Here is a 12,672-nt window from a genome sequence, read left to right on the forward strand (position 1 = left end):
TCTGCGCTGAAGTCAAGCCTTCACATCAGTCATGGAACCAAGATTGGCACCAATCGCAAAATATGGACCAGCCTCCAGACTCACAGCTTTCACTGCAAACTCCACAGGGATACGGAGTGGCATGACTTCTACCCATGATGTTTGGAGAACGATTTTGGAAAATAGCACTGTGTGTCTATACTATAAGCACAAGGCGATATGTGAAATTGTAAATTCGGCTCTGACTTTAAATACTTTTTCTAGACTTTGAGTGAGATTACGCAGAGGATAACAGCAGAAGATTAGCCCCATGGGGTGCCAAATTGATTTCATATAGTTGAATGAATCTATCAGCACCTATTCATTGATACGGATTAGTACAACCCTATACGCGATGAGTAGTTTTTCACCCCTGTAGCGCGGAATATATAGAATATTTATACATATTGTTTTGTGCACTGCATTGGCTTGCTATTGTTCGATGAATCAGTTTGGAGTTTTTGGACTTAACTCCTCGGGGAATACCATTGTGTTTCCATGTATCCAACTACAGTTCCTTAACCATGTATTGTCTTATTTTATTCACTACAACATTCCATAAAAAGACACTGTGCATTCCATGGTATGGTCGCCTGGTCACTCAGCTGCTTTCCATTTGATACAAATTGGATTGATGAGTACCAATTCACCCCTTTGGAGCAGAATGGTATTACATCATACTGATTGTTTTTTTTTCTTTCTAATGGCTTGCTATTGTTTGTGTGACTAGTTCCGTGTGAGATGATCTTCATTTGGGTAAATCTTGACTGGTTGCCGTTCATTTGGGTAAATCGTTAATTTTGAGAATTTTCATTTGGGTAAATATTCCACATCATTCTGATGCAAATAATAAGAAAGTAGGGTGTAACTTTGATAAAATATTTATACTTCATTAATGTCTAGGATCAACCTATGTGGGTAAACCTATCGCCACCTTGGTCGCTTCAGCACGGATTCATTAATCCTGCAGATGTATACCGAGTTATGTCCCCCTGGCCTAAAATGGCTGCCACCCATAGCGTTTTACTGCATAAAATAACCTTCCTTTACGTCGTATGACTTACATTTGGGTACATTTGGCTACATTTGGGTAATTTGTAAAATTATGTTCACATTCGTTTTCTTGGACTTAGTGCCTGGTGGCCTGGTGTTGGCTTAGCGGTTAGGGTGCCGGCTTGGGATCCTAGGATCCTGGGTTCGAATCCCGGTGGATCGCTGAATTGACGCCAGGGGGGTTGACTCAGCCTGTCATCCTTCCCAGGTCGGCAAATTGAGTACCAGCTTGCTGGGATGAATGATCACGGTGTGTACCCCGATTTAGAAGAGGTACATGGGATCCCTGTGCATCGTAAGAGCATGACCAAGGGTTGACATCAGGAAGGGCATCTGGCCATAAAAACATTGCCTCAAACAGGGAACCATGATTGTCATGGGGCCCGCAAGGCTAACCCCCGCTCTAGTGGGGAAAAATGGCCTTAAAACGATCTTTCATTTTCATTCGTTTTCTTGGACGTGAAGAAGCACACCGTAACATTTTACTGCATTAAATAATCTTTCTTTACGTAGTACGACTTACATTTGGGTACATTGTGCTTTCATTTGGGTAAATTCACTTACATTTGGGTAATTCGTCGGACTGTGGATTAAGTGTCCCCCTATATCAAAGACTTGTCATTTGTATGATGATTTATGATGCCGAGAAACCACACCTGCCATTTTATTTTCTCTCGTTCCCTTCTCTCCATTTTATTTGGTTATTTTACATTTTCCGCCCTGTTCCCTCGTTTCTCTATGTACCCCATTATGATTATGTGGTGTTTAAATAGTGCCATGGTGAAGATCCGTGTTCAGTATTTAGCGCATCTTTCGTCTTGTATTGGCATGTATATGACCGACTCCCCCACAGAACCAAAAGGATCCCAGAGTTACCCTTTGTAGGATTTGCAGGGACAACCCACTTGCACTCGTACAGAAGAACATGATGTGGAGGAAAGTATATTGAGTTTTACGAATCTTGTCTATCAGCAATCGGTCTCTCCTAGGGAATTTTCCATTCTGTATGGGTGGGCGTGTTTTCACTCAGCAGTCAGTCTCCAATATGATTTTCCAATCTGTATGAGTGGGTGTGGTTTCACTCAGCAGTCAGTCTCCAATATTATAATTTTGCGATCTGTACGGGTGGGCGTGGTTTCACTCGGGCAGCCCTCAGATGATGTAGGGGAATGTGGTTGATAGGGGGAAGAAACTTTACACATCCCCCATCTATAGAGAGGATGTGTTCATGAGTCCCCTTCCGATTTCACCAGAGTGGATAAAGGCTTGTTCTCCGTCTGTCTGTCCCACCTGTTTTGTCAGACTTTTTTTTCCCCCCATAACCTTTAACATACTGAACCGAATTTGGGTGCACTGCTTTATGAAAAGTTGCAGAATAAGTTCGAGTTTCATGGTGTTTTGTCAATATCCCACAGAGTTATGTCCTTTGGGACTGGTAGGGGACATGTACAGAGGCTTAGCTAGAGATTTGGGGCCCGGGGGGCTTGACGCCTTGAGGGCCCCCTCCAACATTTGGTGAGGTTTGATGAAAAATGGAAAAAATTGCAACAATAAATCTTTCTTTTTTTTCTTCAATTTAAACTGAAAATTTGAAAATACGGTAGCTTCCTCATGCCACCAAAACAAGACAAAATCAAATAATGACAAGTTTAAAAAAAACATCAGTTGTACACTTTTTTTGGAAAACCACATAACAGCAAAGTTACAATGAGTATATCGGTTCATCTTCATATTGCCTCCCATCGTGCTTTCTTTGCAGCAAAATAATCTATCACATCATTGACATCAATTTTATCCAATAAGTCTGACTCAATCGACATCAGAAACAAGCTGCTGAGCCTGTCTTGGGCCATTGTGCTCCGCAGGTAGGTTTTGATCATTTTCAGTTTTGAGAAGCTTCTCTCACAGGATGCAATAGAGATTGCCAGAGTGATCAAAATTCGGACCAGTTGCCAGGTTAGGGCAGACATCATTGCCGTATGCAGCCAGCTTCTTCAAAATATCCTCCGGTACTTTTGGTGCTTCCTCATTGAGGAAAAGCACTCGTGCATCAATGACATCATTGAACAATGATTTTGGCTGGACTTAATCATAGAAGCAGGCAAAGTCAGCACAGTGCTTTTGCAAAGCTTCCTCATCCATTGATTTCAGGAGCAGATTAATTTGAATAAGGAATCCAAAGCACCCAACAATGTTAGGGACCCAACATGGTCCCTCAACCTCTGACATCTTTCCTTCATCTCCATATGAAGCCTGTCAAGGACTTCTGTTGCTGCACACTTGAACTCGACTTCCATTGGCAGTCCTTCATCTGAACTTCCCTCTCCATCAAGCCTTTTCGTTCTTCTGACTTTTAGCTGTTGGAAACCCATAGCAGTTGCCCCCCCTGTTCTGCATATTTGATGGACCTGGTGATTTTCTCCCTTTCTTTTAGATTTCCCGAAAAGCATGAAAGAGTTTCTATCTCTTCAGCAGCCTCATTTATATTCAGACCAAGCAGTTGCAGTTTATTTTGGACAATATTGATGGGGTGCAAGATATTTGACCAAAATTCCAAATAAGCAAAAAAGTCATACTTTTCCACTGCAAGGAGGAGGTTTCTTGCTTTGCTCCTTATGTCCACTCTTTCACTTGGGCATTCTGCAAGCTTCTCCAGCAGCTGAATAATTATTTCCAGATGCAAAGAAACTGCCTTTGTAGCTTCCTCTCTGGCAGACCTCCTTGCGTCACTCAATTTTCAAGCTTCCATCACCAACTTCTTTCAGCTTTGCCCATCTCTGCTTTGCAATTCTTGCACAGTTCCAAAAAAAGGTTACAATTGCTGGATCTACTTCAGCAGAATGGAGGGCTGCCAGGTTGAGTGATTGATTGTCACAGTTGAGGACTGTTACCTTTGGATTGATATCCAAAAGATGTTTCTGCAGGCCAGAGAGTTGACAACTCATTGTGGCTGCATTGTCATCGGTTTGACCTCTGCACAGGGTAAAATTCAGTACCAGGTCTTCCAAAGTTTTCAAAACTAGTTCTTCATACTGCTGTGCATCTGGCTTTGAGATTATGAAGAAACCAAGGAATGACTCCTTCACTTCAATCTTTTGAGTCCAAGTACCAAATGATGAGAGACACTTGTTCTTGGTGAGACATATCTGGAATAGAATCAACCATCAAAGAAAAGTAATGAGCTTGCTTGACTTTCTCAACAATAGATTCTCGAACTTTATTTCCCATTAAATTAATGAACTCATTCTGAATATTGGGTGACAAATAGTCTTCACAAATTCAATCCTTTCCAAGTGAAGGTGCATGACATCAAATTCTGCTAGAAATTTCAATGATGCTATAAAAATTTCCAGGACTGGCATGCTGCAAAGTTCCTCTGTGGCCACGGAAGCTCAAGTTATTTTTTTGCCAAGAACTTAACAGCTGCTGCTACATGCTTCAAAATTTCTCTCCAAAACTGTTGATTCTTTTGAATTTGGACATGAAACATATGGGAACGCTCATCTTCCTCTTCTTTGAACCTCTCTTCCACCAGCTTCCATTTCAAAAATGCTCTTCGATGATGGATTCCTTCATGTTCTTTCAATCTCTCAGGTTTCTTTTATCCAATAAGAAACCTGAGACATTCCAAGGATGGAGAGAAGAGCCAAGAACGGTTGCAAGTTTCTCCAAAGGTAAGTTTAATTGTGAACCACGATGAGGTTAAACTTTGCTGCTTATCCTGGGCAGCCTCTTTAGGGAACAAAGACTCTTCATATTTATTTTGAAAATATAAACTGTCTTTTGATAAAATCTTTGCTTTGAGTTTTTCAGATAAGCCTCCTGGCTGGATACATCCAAAGTCATGGTGCAGAATCACTGATTCCACCTTTTCCTCAGTTTCTTCTGACCTTGAATCATGATCCTCATGTTCATCACCATCACTTGTTTCAAATTTTTATTTGGATTCTGACTTTCTTTCAGAATGTGTATCCATCTTTTCAATGCTACCTCTCTCTTTCATCAAGATGCATATTACCACCTCTTCGACTGCTGCACCTTCATCTGATTGATATTGGTCTTCATTTTCATTGGTGCCCTCTTTCTCTTTTGTTTTCTCCTCAGATTTCCCCTTCAAGAACTTTCCTTGATTTTGCTTGTGCAGACCTGCAGAAGGTCCATCTTGCTTTTCCTTGGCATGCTTTTTCCGTTTTGCAGCCCCACTTTGGTAAACTCTTTCGTTAGGCATGGCTGAAATAAAAAAAATATGTCACCCACAGGGTGAACCGTATCTTGCCAAAATGTGAAAATTCCGTTTTTTCGTCATGACGTCATCAAATGACGTCATAGCGTCAAACTGTTTACAGATCTGGGAAGCACTCATCAAGGGCATTCATATGAGGTATTACTCGATATGGTACCTACGATTTCAAAATTTGACCTTGGGGTCAATAATTTTCGACCTCCAGCGCTAACCATGAAGGTCAAGGCCGATCGCCACCAAAAACTAATCAGCTGAGCGCCGGACCATATACTAGATTCCCATGAAGTTTGGAGACGATCTGATCAAAGTTACTCAAAAAATTAGTGTTTCGTCGACCTCCATGATTGACCACAAAGTGACCTTGACCTTTGACCTTGACCTTCAAAATTTTGTGTGCTGAAGGGTATCTCTATAGGACTCTGATATGCGAAGTTACAGGAGTTTCCAATAATAACTGTGGTCTACAGAGTGATCTAAACGTGAAAAAAAAATGATTAACCACAAACAAAAAAACAAACATACAAGCTGACTAATACATCTTGCAAAAACTTCGTTTTGGCAAGATAATAAAATACTAAATAAAGATGAATATCCAGTCCCCATAAGAAAATGTTTTGTCAGAAAAATCTCATGATCGTAATTTATCAAAATAATACCAATAATTGTATAAACACCACCACATGATCATAAACAAAACCACATAATCATAAACACCACTATCATCATAAATTATATTCATCATTCAAAACATGCAAACAACAGAGCAGCACATGCGTGTTCACAATTTCCTTCTCATTTGATGGATTTCATTTCGTTATAAAAAAAATAAGCTTCGTGCAATTATCTTGTGCAATTATTATCTTGTGCACTTGTGCAATTATCGTTACTGGTAAGTTAACCCCTTAGTTAAATATAACAACTTGGATAAAACATATCTCATGAAGAAATGCGTGAGATGAGTAGTTATCACTGTCACGTGTGCGTGGGAGGCGACTGACAAAGGAAGGAAGAGACCGTAAAGTAAGGAATAAGGATGTTTAACTCGTTACTCTTAGCCCATATAGCTGCGTGCCACTATAATATGGGCAGTTTTTCACGTTGACCGACCCAACTACTTGGTGCCCACTTATTAATTTTATGCTATTTTGGCGACACGCAGCTATATGGGACTATATGCCGAGTCCTAGCTGTATTTATTTATTTATTTATTTATTTATTTATTTTTTTGTATACAAGATCGAGGCTCGTGAAAGAGCGAACATTAATCACACAGAAAGACAAACCGACACATAAAACATATAACATCGGGAGTGGTAGACAAGATGGGGAGAGAGGGGGAAGGACACAAACACAACATTTGAGAGCAGGGACCGAGAGACATGGAGACATCGAGAGATCTGAGAGAGGGCGGGGGCTTTGGGGGGGGGCATGGGAAGGGGGCGGTGGGAGAGGTATAAAACATATGGACACTGCCAGGACTTCCAGGAAAGAAGTTGGAATTTCAAACAAGGTGGATCTGGGGTGAATTAGCGGGGGTAGAAAAGATCAAGGTTTTGGATGGGGGAAGATAAGAGATGGTGGTGAACAGCTGTTTTAAAGACCTGGAGGGAGGAGTGGGATTGAAGGGAGTGAGGGAGTTTGTTCCAGAGGCGGGAGAAAAGGGGAATGAAAGAGTGAAGGTGAGCAGAGAGCCGAGATTTTGGCAGTTTAACCATCAGAGGGTTGCTGGCAGATCTTGTGCGACCTGTAGGAATATTTGGGGGACAGAGCACAGAGAGCTGGGGGTGCAAGGCCGGAGAGGAGTCGGTAGAAGACAGAAAGACCACCTACCTGCCTGCGGTGAGTGAGTGAAAGGCCCTCAGAGATAGCTTCATCGCGGGAGATTCCAATAATTCTGAAAGCTTTGGTTTCAACAGCGTGAAGCCGAGCTAGGTGTGAGGCAGGAGCACCGGCCCATAGGGGAGAACAGTATTCCATTGAGCTGCGGATGAAAGCCTTGTATGTGGTGAGGAGCTCAGGTGTGCCGAGGAAGGACTTCGCACGACGGAGGATGCCCAGTCGGCGACTGGCTTTGGAGGCCAGCTTGGAAATGTGGTTTTCCCAAGAAAGATCATGGCAGATAGTGAGACCCAAAATCTTGAGCGACAGAACTTCTTGGAGAGGATTGTTGAGAAAGTAGATGGGAGGGTTGTCCAGTTGATCTTTTCGGAGAGACATAGTAAGAGTGAGATTTGTCAGGATTGAAAGACATGTTCCACTTGTTTGACCAGTCTGTGATTTTGTCCAGGTCTTCAGAGAGTGAGGAGGCAGCAGACTGCCGATCTGAGGGAAGAGGAATGGAGCGGCAGAGAGTGTAGTCATCAGCAAAGAGATAGAGAGGATTTTCGAGAGAGTCAGAGAGATCATTGATGAAGACCAGAAAAAGCACGGGGCCCAGAACACTGCCTTGGGGAACTCCAGCCTGAACAGGAAGAGGAGATGAGAGAAACCCATTCAGGGCCACACGTTGACGACTAGAGAGGAAGTCCGCCAGCCATGCGTGGAGATTTCCATGGATACCAAAGGAGGAGAGTTTGGTGAGCAGAGCAGGGTGCCAGACCGTGTCGAAGGCACATGATATGTCGAGGGAGACAGCTCTAATTTCCTGTTTGGCATTGAGGACCTCCATCCATTGTTGAGACAGCAGAAGCAGCATGTCCAGAGTAGAGTGACCTGGTCTGAAACCAAATTGATGATCAGAGATCAAGCCATTGGAGAAGAGGAAAGATTTCATATCCGAAGCAATGATGGATTCCATGACTTTGCTGATAATTGGGAGAAGGCTGATTGGTCTGTAGTTGCTAGGATCTGTTTTTGCACCTTTTTTGTGCAAAGCGGTGATGTTGGCTGATTTCCAAGTAGATGGCAGTTGACCTTGAGCAAAAGAGAGGGTGAAGAGAACAGAGAGAGGGTGAGATAGAGCAGCAGAGCAGGATTTTAGGACCCGTGGGCTGATGCCGTCGGGTCCAGTTGCAGAATCAGAGTCGAGGGTTGACAAACTTTTCCCCCTTGTCAGGAGGAAAGGACATGGAGTCCAGGAGCAGCAGGGTACGACTGGGTATGGTGGGTACAGAGAGGGATGGGCTTGTTACACAAGATTTAGAGGCAAACACAGAGTTGAGGCATTCAGCTTTTTCACGTGCGGAGTCAGCTGTGTAGCCGTTTGAGGTAAGGGAGGGGATGGAGGGGGAACAAACACCAGAAACGGATTTGACCAGATGCCACCAGGATTTGGAAGAGGGAGACAGATAAGAGAGTTCGGTCTTGAGAACGGAGAGATATTGTTTCCTGGCTCTCCTGAGGGTGGACACACACTTGTTTCGGGCTTTGAAAGGAAATGAGATTTCCTTCCGTTGGATTTGCTTTCCAGGAGACGAAGGCAAGTTGTTTCTGGGCAACAGCCTCACCACAAGATTCCGTGTACCATGGACGGGAGGAAGGGTATGACAACTGAAGACAAGATGGGATAAATCTGTGCATGAGAGAGAGAGCAATTTACTTTGGAAGAATTCCCAGGATGAGTTGATGTCAGAGGTGGTAGAGATGGGAGACCAGTCCAGATGATTGATGGCTGCTTGAAGACCGTGCCAGTTGGCCTGAGTGAAATGCCAGACTCGTCGACGCTGAGCAGGCTCCCTGAGGATGGTCAGAGATGTCCACTTTAACAAGGACATGATCAGATGATCCGATCGGAGCAGAAGAAGAGCAGCAGACATTTTCAGGGAAGTTAGTCATAACCAAGATGACATTCTCACACTAATATTCTCACACTAATGATGACTAATATTCTCACAAGGATGACAGTTAGATGACAGACAGAAGGGACTACAGCTCACCCACAATGCAAATAAACACAACAAACTTACAATAAAATGATATAGAAATTATAATTTGAATTATGACATGAACCCTCTCGCTCACCGCTCACGGTTGGAAACTTGATAAGCTTGGTTCCCTGCAGGGCCGCCGAGCCGGTTCCTCCCATAAGCGTTGTGGGCGGCAGGCACGCGAATATTCTTATTCCATATTATTTTTCTCGAGGAAAATTTGTGGTTATTTGCATAAATTATACACCACCGGCTTTGTTATTAAATTTTCTACAACATTGATATAAATTATAATCTTTTTTTTTTTTAAAGACAGTTTTGTTAGGTATGCTGCAAAGAGATTGTTATGTATCTCAGCGATTGTTAGGTCTGGAACTTTTTATTCATTTCTTTTATACTTGCAAGCCAAAATTAAGGTTTTGAGCCCCCCCAAGGAGTGCAGAAGGTCCATACGATTATTGAATTGGAAAAAAATATTTTCATTCACATCAGGGTATTTTGATGGGGCCTCCCAGACCTCCTTTAGTTTTTTTTTTTTGTTTAATAAAAAAAAAAAATACAGATCCTGAGATATATTTGGGGACCCCACCTCCGTTGGGGGCCCAGGGGGAATTTTCAAATCACCCCCCCATTCTCCCCTCTAGGTATGCCACTGGACATGTATATAATGTATGCTGTCTACTGTATACATTACCCTTGCAGTTGTGATGTGCTGGGCTGCTACTTGTCAGCAGTTTATTTATTTATATAATATATATAATGTGTATAATATTTTATAATAAATGCTGGATCCTCGCTGCTGCGCTCACCCTTTCCACCTGGACAGGTCTCATTTTAGCTTTCTGAGGATGAAAGGTAATGCAGTAAGTCCTCGTGGTTTTTCAGACATTGAGTATACACACACACAAATAGATTCCAAACATTTATTAATATAAACGATAGACAACGAACAGTTTGCGCTCTTCGAATCGTGGTGATAATTTCTGTAACCGATGCTGGAGCTTGGAGGAGGGACTTTATTGCGGGAGGAAAGCCACACTTGCGGTCGGTTAGAATTGGCTTCCTCTTCACTCGACGCTGCTGGCACTTTCCTCACTAGCAGGAATGGTGTGGCTGGTGGGAGGAGCAACCTGGAAGGTGAATGTAGTTGGTGATTCATCTTCCAGCATGAAAAATGCATGGAGTGGGGTGCATGCCTTTTTCTTTGGTGCATAAAGTTCCTTGCAGCATTTAAGGTTGTCATTAACAGCACTGCTAAAGTCAGTGCTCCTTTCATCATTTGAATATTACCCGATAAATTATATGCACGTCCTCCTCGTCCTCTTCGTCCCCTTCGTCAAAACCAGCCTGCTACGCCAGGTCGACAATTTGGCTTTTAAACAATGGAACATCGACAAACTCCATGAAATTGTGGACACCCAGGCTGCACTTTTCTTCCACACAGCGTTCACTGTAGAGCCACTCACAGCCCACAAATCCTGTTCTAGAAAAAATGTTCTTCAAAAAATGTTCTAGAAAGCCTGTTTTATGGTTTATTCCTGCGAGAACTCATTGATTGATGGCTTGTGCACACCGCCGTTTTCCTTGAGCCTGCTGCATGGTATGCTTGACATAATAGGCATAAAAGCAGCAATAACTTCCTGGTCCATTGGCTGTAAGTGAGGTAGTATTAGGTGGCAGACAAACCACCTGCACGTTTTTACACCACTTTTCCATCTGCTAAGGATGTGCTGGTGCATTGATTGTCTCCAAGCAGGAAAGATTGGTTGTCGAGGTTGTTCTCCATGGATTACTTATCGACGTGGTTGTAGAAGTAATTGATCACGTAATCCTGGGGTCAACGTCCCAGTTATCAAACCTTCGGATTTGACCACCATATTGCAGGAATCTGTGGCTTGAGGGAACCCTTCTATGCTCCGTTTTCAGCATGGGAAACAAGAGGTAGCTTCAGTTTTATCTCCCCTTCTGCGTTTCCACCAAGTAACTTTGTCAGCTTATCCTTTGCTGCTTTAAACCCTGGGGCAGTCTTCTCTTGTGTGATGCATGTATGGGAGAGCATTCTTCTCCAAAATAATCCAGTTTCAGCAATATTGTACATTTAATTTGGTGAGTGAAGAATGGTGAGGAATAATTTAAGAAATTCCAATATTTGGATTCGTATCTTTAAACACATCTAATCATTTCATTCTCGTCACATACCCAACCTCTTCACCATATTTCATCCGAATCTGTCCAACTTTTTGAGATATCCTGTTTACAGCCAAACAGACAGGGGTGAAAACGTAACCTCTGCCCAACTTCATTGGTGGAGGTAGAAAAGAAGCTCAATAAATTGAAATCCTATGTATGTCAAACAATATAAAACTAGAAAGAGCAATCAAAGACTGCAGACCCTCGCCCTGGATGTGTTTTTAGTGGTTTTGTAAGCCTTTGTGTTTAAACATATATGGCGGCCGAACCACGTGACTGATTACCTCATTGTTTTTGTTTTTCTCCACCAATTTATCCCGAGCTGATGCTCAAGAAAATTCATTTTGATTGGATGAAGTTTTGTACTTGTATTTTGATGACATAATGGAGGCACCTATGACATTATTGTCGCACCGCGGAGCGAAAGGGGGACTATGGTTTTCCCCTCCGTCTGTGTCCATCTGTGTGTGCGTAAGCGAAGGACCGCATTCGAATTTGGTGTGTGGGTGCAACCCACGTCAAAATCCAAGATGGCCGCCGCCATGTATGTCTGATGCCATGTATGTCTGAACCTTGAGCTGAATATCTTGAAAAATAAGTGAAGTACTAACTTCTAATCTGGTTTGTGGGTGTATCTAGGCATAAGGAAGAACGCTATTGAAAATTGGGTCGCCATGTCAAAATCCAAGATGGCCGCCACCATATATATTGTTGTGGATATGAGGATTGTGTTTTTTTAATTGTGTTTTTTTTATTATTGCTTTATTCTGGACCCTCCTGCCTCCAGTCTGTGTATAAAGGTCAAAGGGCGTTCCCGTAGTTAATTCCATAAAGCATACACGGACACCATATATCCCTGTTCAATAGTTATATCCTTATTATGTGTATTAGTGTAAGGCCGTGTCTTCCATTAATTGAAATACTCCATTGCACCAAGTGAAATAAGAGTAGATTCCCTTCACCTTCCCCTTCCAACAATTGCCAACTGTTCCCTCCGCGACTCCATTCGCCACGAGGTCGGCTCGGAGAAGAAGGGGGAGGAGCTGCCGACTCCTGGGCGTGCCCGCCCATCATCAAGGGCGGAGCCAGAGGGCCGTGCCGACCAATCAGGGCCGAGGCGAGCTGACCGATGGGCGTGTCCTGGACACCAGCGGCTTGATCGCCTGAGGCGCTATATAGAGCGCGCGTGAAAGTTGTTGTTGGACTAAGAGTTGGACTAAGCAAGAGAGGAAGTTGTTGGACTGGGTTGGACTAAGAAAGAGAGAGGAGAGAAGGGGCGAAGCGAAGCGAAGCAAAGAGAAA

The sequence above is a fragment of the Myxine glutinosa genome, chromosome 1, assembly GCF_964187855.1.
Source record: "Myxine glutinosa chromosome 1, kmMyxGlut1.1, whole genome shotgun sequence".
Lineage (NCBI taxonomy): Eukaryota > Metazoa > Chordata > Myxini > Myxiniformes > Myxinidae > Myxine > Myxine glutinosa.